Here is an 8,348-nt window from a genome sequence, read left to right as displayed (position 1 = left end):
CTTTTCATTTAAGATTCACTTTAAAAAGAAATTCAACAGGTCCATCTCATTGTTGCAATGGATCCACCTGTATCCCTATTTAAACGATTTGTTTTTCCCTTCCCCTCCACAAATTATATTAACATCAAATACAGTGAAAGCAGGGGTTATACTGTGGGGGAGGGACATACAAAGCAACAAAGATAAATATGTTAGAAACAATTGCATAAAAGCAAAAATATTTGAATACTTATATGTTGAAAAATGAACTTTACAATTTTGGCGGAGGGAGGGGAGAAAGGAAGGGGGGGAGGGGGGAGAGAGATGAGAAGAGATGGGAATGGGAAACACAGGAGGAGGCAACAATGCTTGATAAGAAGATATGGAACCAACCCAGATGCCCCTCAGTAGATGAATGGATCAAGAAAATTTGGTATATATACACAATGGAATTCTATGCCTCTATCAGAAAGAATGACATTGCCCCATTTGTTAGGGAATGGAAAGGCTTGGAAAAAAACTATATTAAGTGAAGTAAGCCAGGTCCAAAGAAACATAAGTCCCATGGTTTCCCTTATTTGCAATATCTAGTATATGTCTGAGTCAAGCAAAAAATGTGATTAGTTGATGTTAGGGAAATGAACCCTAAGATATGTATTCAAATGTTTTTTTTTCTTTCATATGATTGTTTCTAACACATTTATGAGTATTTCTTTGTTGCTTTGTATGTCCCTCCCCCACAGTATAACCCCTGCTTTCACTGTATTTGATGTCGCTATAATTTGTGGAGGGAAAGGGGAAAAAGAAATCGTTTAAATAGTGATACAGGTGCATTCATTGCAACAATGAGATGTGCAAGTCTTTATGTCGAAAATGAACTTTGCAACTTTTGTGCGGGGGGAGGTATAAGTTGGGGAGGGCGAGGAGAGGATGGGCAGGGATCGGAAGGGGAAACAAAGGAGGAGTCTACAGTGCTTGATAAGAAATGTACTCATTATCTTGCCCATGTAATTGTAAACCCTCTGTATGGTATTTTCCCAATAAAAACATTAAATTAAATTAAATTTAAAAAAAGAAATTCAACAGGTGACAGTAATTTTTCCTTTCTTTTTTAAAGAAATGTTCATTTCATTATTATAGTGTATCGCACAATATACCCTGAAAACATTTGATAAGGAAAAACTTTATTCCCATTCTTTGCCTTGCTTCAGTCTGTATTTAAAGCTGCATCCCACATCTTAGCCACTCTATTGTCTGTATTCTCATTTCAAACATTTCAATGAGTTTTCTTTCCCAGCAAAGTTTTACAAATGGCATGCTTTCATTCATTGTGCTTTCCAAAATATATCTCACAAATGCCAATAATGAAACCCAACCTGAAACATCTGTGGATTTTTCCACTAATGATGCAATGTATTCCCTTTCCATACACCTTAGAACCAGCTTTTCACAGGCATTAATTGTTCTGTCAGTTCCATGCTTTAGAACTGCAGCATTTGACAATGGCATACGTGTAAATTTTTTTTACCACATTTGGATTGTTTTCAGCAAGGACTGTCTTCATAGAAGATGGTAATAGGTGAGTTTTGCAATTATGTAGTTCAAAAGGGCTCTGAGTAGTGCATATAGAATATAAATTTAAGTGACTAAATATTTAAATGAAATCCCATAATATATATTCCTTCAATTTTCTGGCTAATGTGTTCTACAATCTAGCTATTTTTAAAAGAAATATTATACGTTGTTTCTTTGTTGACAATGTAATTGGAAGACTTAAAATTTTCATATAGCATGGCTGTTTTAAATGAGGTGGATGTACCAGAACTTTTGGGACAGCATTAATGTTTGAATGTTGGATGGGAATTTTTTGGGAATTGTGGCAGGTTTTCATGATATGAGAAGAAAAACAAAAGGCCATACTAATACTTTTATCTCTACGTTGTTGTATTAGTTTATTCAAACACAAATTTACACACAAACACACAGATATACAATCATGTAGAAAGAAGACCCAGTCAGTGTGCAAGAAAATATTTTAATAGAAATTCCATAAAATATTTAGTCTGCTGAGATCTGATTAGAATTTATAGAAATATCTATTTGCTTCCAGTCCTGGACAAGTCATTATCATTGGTGAATATGTTGCCATTTGATTTTAGAATGCCCCAGAAAGAGCTATGTGTAAAAGAAAAATGACTTTTGATTTCCTCCCAGACTGAAGAGAATACCTGAATAGTTCTTCTGGAGATTAAGTTTTTCAGAGTGAAACCCATGAGAACATAGACGCTCATCTTCTTACTTCTTTTATCTTTTAATCATTCTAGGTCAAAATCATTTCTCTTTGACATATCCCCCACATTGACATTGTCATGTCGTAGGCCCCCAAACCAACATAACCAACTGAATGAACATACACTGAAACCTTCAAACTTGTAAATCTGAAAAAGCCTTTCTGCTTAATAAATGGACAATATCACTTAGTATGGTAGGTTATAACTCTAACTCAGAAGTCTAGTCTTTCTAACAATGTAGAGTATATTAAAATGTGCTTCCTTTTAAAATATCTAATTCCATGTTGCTTTTTGTGTTTTTGTTTCTGTTGATCCTAGAGCTTAAACTCAGGGCCTGGTTGGTGTTTTGTGGTCAAGGCCAGTGCTTTACATACAATTTGAAGTGGTCGTTAACTGGAGATAAGAATCTAATGAACTTTCTTACTCAGGCTGGCTTTGAACTGTGATCTTCAGATCTCAATCTCTTTTTTTCCCGTTTCTCTCATTTTTTAAATTGTCAATATGCCATTCAGAGGGGTTACAATTACATGGGGAAGGTAATGAGTACATTTCTTATCAAGCATTGTTCCCTCCTCCTTTGTTTCCCCTTCCCAGCCCTTCCCATCCTCCCGCTCTTCCCAGCCCCCACCTCCCGACATAATTGTGAAGCTTGTTTTGCGACATAACCTCTTGTACATCTCATTGTTGCAATGAGTCAACCAGTATCCCTATTTAAACAATTTGTTTTTTTCCCTTCCCCTCCACAAATTATACCAACATCAAATACAGCGAAAACAGGGCTTATACCATGGGGGAGGGACATACAAAGCAACAAATAAATCATCTTATAAATATGTTAGAAACAATCGCAAGAAAGAAAAACAAATTGAATTCTTATATTGGGGTTCATTTCGCCTAACATCAACTTATCTGACTATTTCTTAACTAGCTAAGATTACATCCTTAAACCAACATGTTGCATATTTCGTGTAATTCCCATTCTCACTATTGTATAGATGCTCCTAGTACAATGTAAAAAAACGTAAAACTATGGATATTTGTAAAGTATAAAATGAAAGAAGAATTGTCATCCTTTACATAATCTATGCAAAATCTATACTAAACAATTGATATTTTACTGTACGTTTCATGCAACTAGTTTGATATAATTTAATACTTGTCAGGCCAAGATTCTCTGTATTCTACCAGATATTTACTTTTTCAAGTATGTATGTATATGTATATGCATATGTATATATATGTGTATGTATATGTACATGTACATGTATATGTATATGTATGTTTATCTATATATCTTCCAATGTGGATTATCAGACTTGAACCTTTGCTTGTTTTGCTGTTCAGCAGTTGAACCTGGTTGGCTCATTCTGTGACAATATCTGTGCTCATTCTGATCATTCCATTATTTACCACACCATCAACTTTCTAAAATAAGCTTAATTTCCTGGAGAAGTTTACCAGTCAGTCCAACCATTATCAACCCAGAGGGTTCTAATAAAGCAAGCTTTAAGAAAGGAAGATAACATAAAGTGAAAACTACAGAATTTCTACAGACGCCCAGTAGGTTATCCAAATTATACCTTATATATTTCACATTTCTACCTTCCTTCTCTTCTAATATTTAAGAAAGCATTGACTAACACAATAAATATATTGCATTTATAACTTAAGGATCAGTGTTTTGTTTCCAACTGAAGTCTTCCTTTCCATGAATTTTGACATAGACTTTTGGGAGATTTTTTTATTGTTATAGGATTCCATCCAAAACAAAGCCATGCATACCAAGAAAATGTTTTCAATTCAGAGTACTAAACAAAAATTAAGGTTAACTATATACCTTAAGCACAAATATAGGCAATATCAAGGTTTTTTAAAATGGTATACTTTTCTTTTTTGGGGGTGGGTCCGGTGATGGGGCCTGAACACTGGGCCTGGACACTATCCCTCAGCTCTTCAGCTCAAGGCTAGTGCTCTACCACTTGAGCCACAGTGCCACTTTTGGCTTTTTTCGTTTTGCTTATGTGGTGCTGAGTTATTGAACCGAGGACCTCATGCATGCAAGGCAAGGGTTCTACCACTGAGTCACCTTCCCAGCCCTAAATTGTATACTTTTACTGTATAAAGTGGCTCAAACCTGTAATCTTATCTACTTGGGAAACAGAGATTACAGAATTTCAGTTCCAGGCAAGCCCAGACAAAAAAAGAAGTTTCAGAAATTCTAACCATTTGCTGGATGCAATGAATTATGTTTGTGTTAGGAGTACTGCAGTCTAAACAGGCCCGGGCATAGTGATACTACTTGAAAATAAACAATCCAATTACAATATGCAGGTATGGCAGTACTAGAGATGCTGTTTTACAAGTATAGGGTTTTGGGGTCAATCCCCCAGTACCACTAGGAATTTAAGTGTGCCAGGGTAAGAATTTGGCTTGTCTAAGGTAAAGACTTCATACTGGTTTTATAAGCTCTAATAAAACCTTTATCTCTTTTCCTATTTTTTAAAGTATAACCATAACTTCCATGCCCAATCCAAATAATTTCTAACTCTAGATTTTCTTCTATCCATTAAGTAATATGTTATCTGTTCGATACTGTCCCACTGAAATCATACTAAACTTCAATAACCCATTGCCTTAGAAAATGAATGCATTTGGAAACAGAATCTCAAAGGTAGCATTTAAGTTGATGTCTCCTGCAAGAAAAGCAGAAGGCCATGGGTATGCCAAGGAAAGAGGATTCAGAAGAAGCCAACTCTGATCTTAGAGTTCTAGTTCCACAAACTTAGAGGCAATGTATCTACAGTGTTAATGCTACCCAATCTGTGGTAGTTTATTATTACAATTACTAGCAAACGTGGAATCTATAAGACATGAAAAGTCATTGACTCTTGGGGTCCATGACTCATCTATATGATTCTAGTGAATAAGAAGGATGGCACTTGTGAGATAATGGTTCTCAGGCTGGTAGGGAATTTCATGAGGTTCTACCTCCATTTAACTACAAAAATTTCTTTGCTGGAGGCATGGTTCTAATGGTACACTGACTACTGTTACCAAAAACTGAGAGCATGAGGTATATTCAAGCCTCAAATGTAGAGGAAGAAAAAGTCCTTAAAAACAGAATTATAAATAGGAAAACTGAAACAAAAGAAATAAACTTATTGATACAGAGAAAGCTTCCTAATGTGAACTATGGCACAAATTGTAATATTTAACATTTTCCTTCCTATACAGTAGAAATAAATGGTATTTCGACTTGACGAAACTAAAGTGTTAAACTGTATGCAGTAAATAATGACATTACATTATGTTTCCATAATTGAACTTGTTTTCCTACAAATTTATAGAATAATGTAGCTATGGAAAAATGAATAAATATTGCATTTTCAAATAGGATTATATATCCTTGCAAGTGTTGTCTAAACTTGATCTACACTGGAATGATTGCCATTGATATCCTTCTCAAGATTCCAAAAGTTTATGCTTTCAGTTGACCTTCCACAAAACTCAATCCCCAAACATAACTTTTTAGATTGTTCATGTAATCATATGAACAAAAACATATGGCATGAAATGTTAATTACTTTTATCTGCTGTCATTAATGTAGTATACCTAATATAATTAATTGTATACCCTGAGGGAAATAAGATGCTTCCTTCTAAATACAGACTTGCAGGCACACCCATACACACACACACACACACACACACACACACGTATTTACCACTCTGGCTCAGGTTAAGTTCCAGACATTGTGTACCAGCAATGATCTAATAATCAAACTTTCCTGCCCAGACATAAATACATTCATAATTCCACACATACATAAACACCAGATTATTCAAAATAATGAGAATATTTTACAGAATCACCTAGCTCCTGAACAATCTACTCCCTAATTTCATTCATTCACGACTATGCATTTTTCCTATTATATTCAAAAATCTCTTTGAGTCTCACTGATTAGCAGACAAAAATATGTTATGTTATCATATAATACAAAAGGTAGGCAAAATTACTTCTCCCTAGGTAATCTTTAATATATCTTATCAAAGACTTCTTTTTCCTTCTTCCAGAGTCTCTTTCTGGAATTTTGCCCTAATTTCTAATATTAATTACAATGGACATGCCATATTCCTTAATTCATTTTTCCTAAAGGTAATACTATGGAGTTGAATCTCGTTTGTTTGCTTATTCTAAATTAAATTTTGTCAATAAAATTATTTTTTATGTTACTCCTAAGCCATTTAAATATCAAAAAGAACTAAAAATTTACCTTGGCAATGATTTGTGAATGGCATTAATGGATGGGGGAGATGAAAGACTTTAATCATCTATATTGCCTTAAAATGGCACTGTTATTTAAAGGGCTAATGCTATAGTAAGCTTTGAAGGTGTGTTCTTCTTATTTCATCTAGGAATATAAAAGTATGCTTTTCATCACATTCTTACCTGTAGAGCACTAGAATTATTTCATTTTAGAGTTTATGCCCAGCTACTACTATAGTGAAACCCACAAATAACTGCACAGCTGTGTTAACTCCTCTAGATTTTGAAATTTTCATCTAGTAGCCCTAGTGATTGGAGCCCAGATTAATGGGATAGTCACATAATAAACAATTACAAACCACCACAATATACAATGACCACGTGCAAAATGACATTCTATTTGTTTCTTTATCATTTCTTTTTTTTCTTATTAATTGTCTTTTAAGGAATTATGGGCTGTGTATTTCTCATTATTGTTGATATAACTTAAATAAATTTACCATATTTTTCAAATAAAATAAAATAGATATAAAAAAGACATATTTAGCCACAAAATGAAGCTAAACATTTGAGTGATTTTTTTTCTAGTTCTTTTCTCAGTTATCCTCAAATAACATTGAGATGAGCCAAGTATATGTGTAAATTGACATGTATCAAACACACAGAACTTCTATATCAACTTCACCGATTAAAGAAAATTATCAATTGCTTCATGTCTTAAGTAATCTACTTAAAACAAGTATAGTATTTTGATCAATACACCTCATAATCTATGGAATTGATGCATTATGTAAGGATATGATTTCTTATTTCCACTGAATTACACTGAATTAATATTATATTTATTTAACTTTTTGCACATGAAATAATGACATTCTTGAGGATAAAACATGCCTGTTTTCCATATTGGTTGCCAAAATGCAATATTTGGGAATTTTGAAAATTTAACTTTAAATCTGAACCTTCAAATTTCACTAGGATTTCAAATGTGTTACTTACAACTTTAATGTTAAAATAAAAGGCATTATTAGGGCATTCCGAAGAAGATGGCAGAGAAGAAACTGCATGCTAAACAACCTCTCGCAGAGAAAGCAGTTTTAGTTTTCTGGTGCACATTCCTAGGCTAGAGAATTGCACCAAGTGTCCCATCACAGTACAGAGAGTTTCTTTAGCCAGAGAGGGAAAATCCAGGCAAGGAGACAGATCTGAGCACTTGCAGGTAGCCGCGGCTGTGGCAGGAAGAGCACCAGTGGCCATAGCAGCCATACCTACAACATAGAGATTCAGGGACTAAGGCACCAGACAAGGCTGGCAAGCGTATTCTACTCAACACCAGCAAGAACTGACAAGGAGCAAATATCTTCATCCTGTAGATCGCAGGCCAGTGACGACCCAGGAACGAAGACACTGGCGTGAGTAGAACCGTGACATCCTCACTGCTTCTCAAAGAGCAGAGGAGGGAAAGCCCCCCTTCCCTTCCCCCCTCCAGAGATCTCCATCTTTGATACTGACAAGCCTGGCTGAGCAGCTAGCTCTAACTCAGGCCTTGGAAGAAAACAAAAGAGTCATTTAACAGGTCACAGGAACCTGACCTGACCTGCCAGGCTCAGCTTCACCCAGAGGAAAGTCACCCAGCCCAGGCAGTGAAAGCTCTGCCCCCAGAGGAGTGACTTTCTACACTGGGTAAACAGAGCCAGAGCTACCCCTTCCTAAAGCAACCTAGAAAAACAATTGAAATTTAGTAAACATAAACCCTGAGAATGGCTACAGGCTGGGCTCTGTGAGTTTCTCACAAACTAGCCCCTTAG

Source organism: Dipodomys spectabilis, unplaced genomic scaffold (assembly GCF_019054845.1).
Source record: "Dipodomys spectabilis isolate Male_0828 unplaced genomic scaffold, ASM1905484v1 ptg000402l, whole genome shotgun sequence".
NCBI lineage: Eukaryota > Metazoa > Chordata > Mammalia > Rodentia > Heteromyidae > Dipodomys > Dipodomys spectabilis.
Note: the sequence above shows the minus strand (reverse complement) of the source record.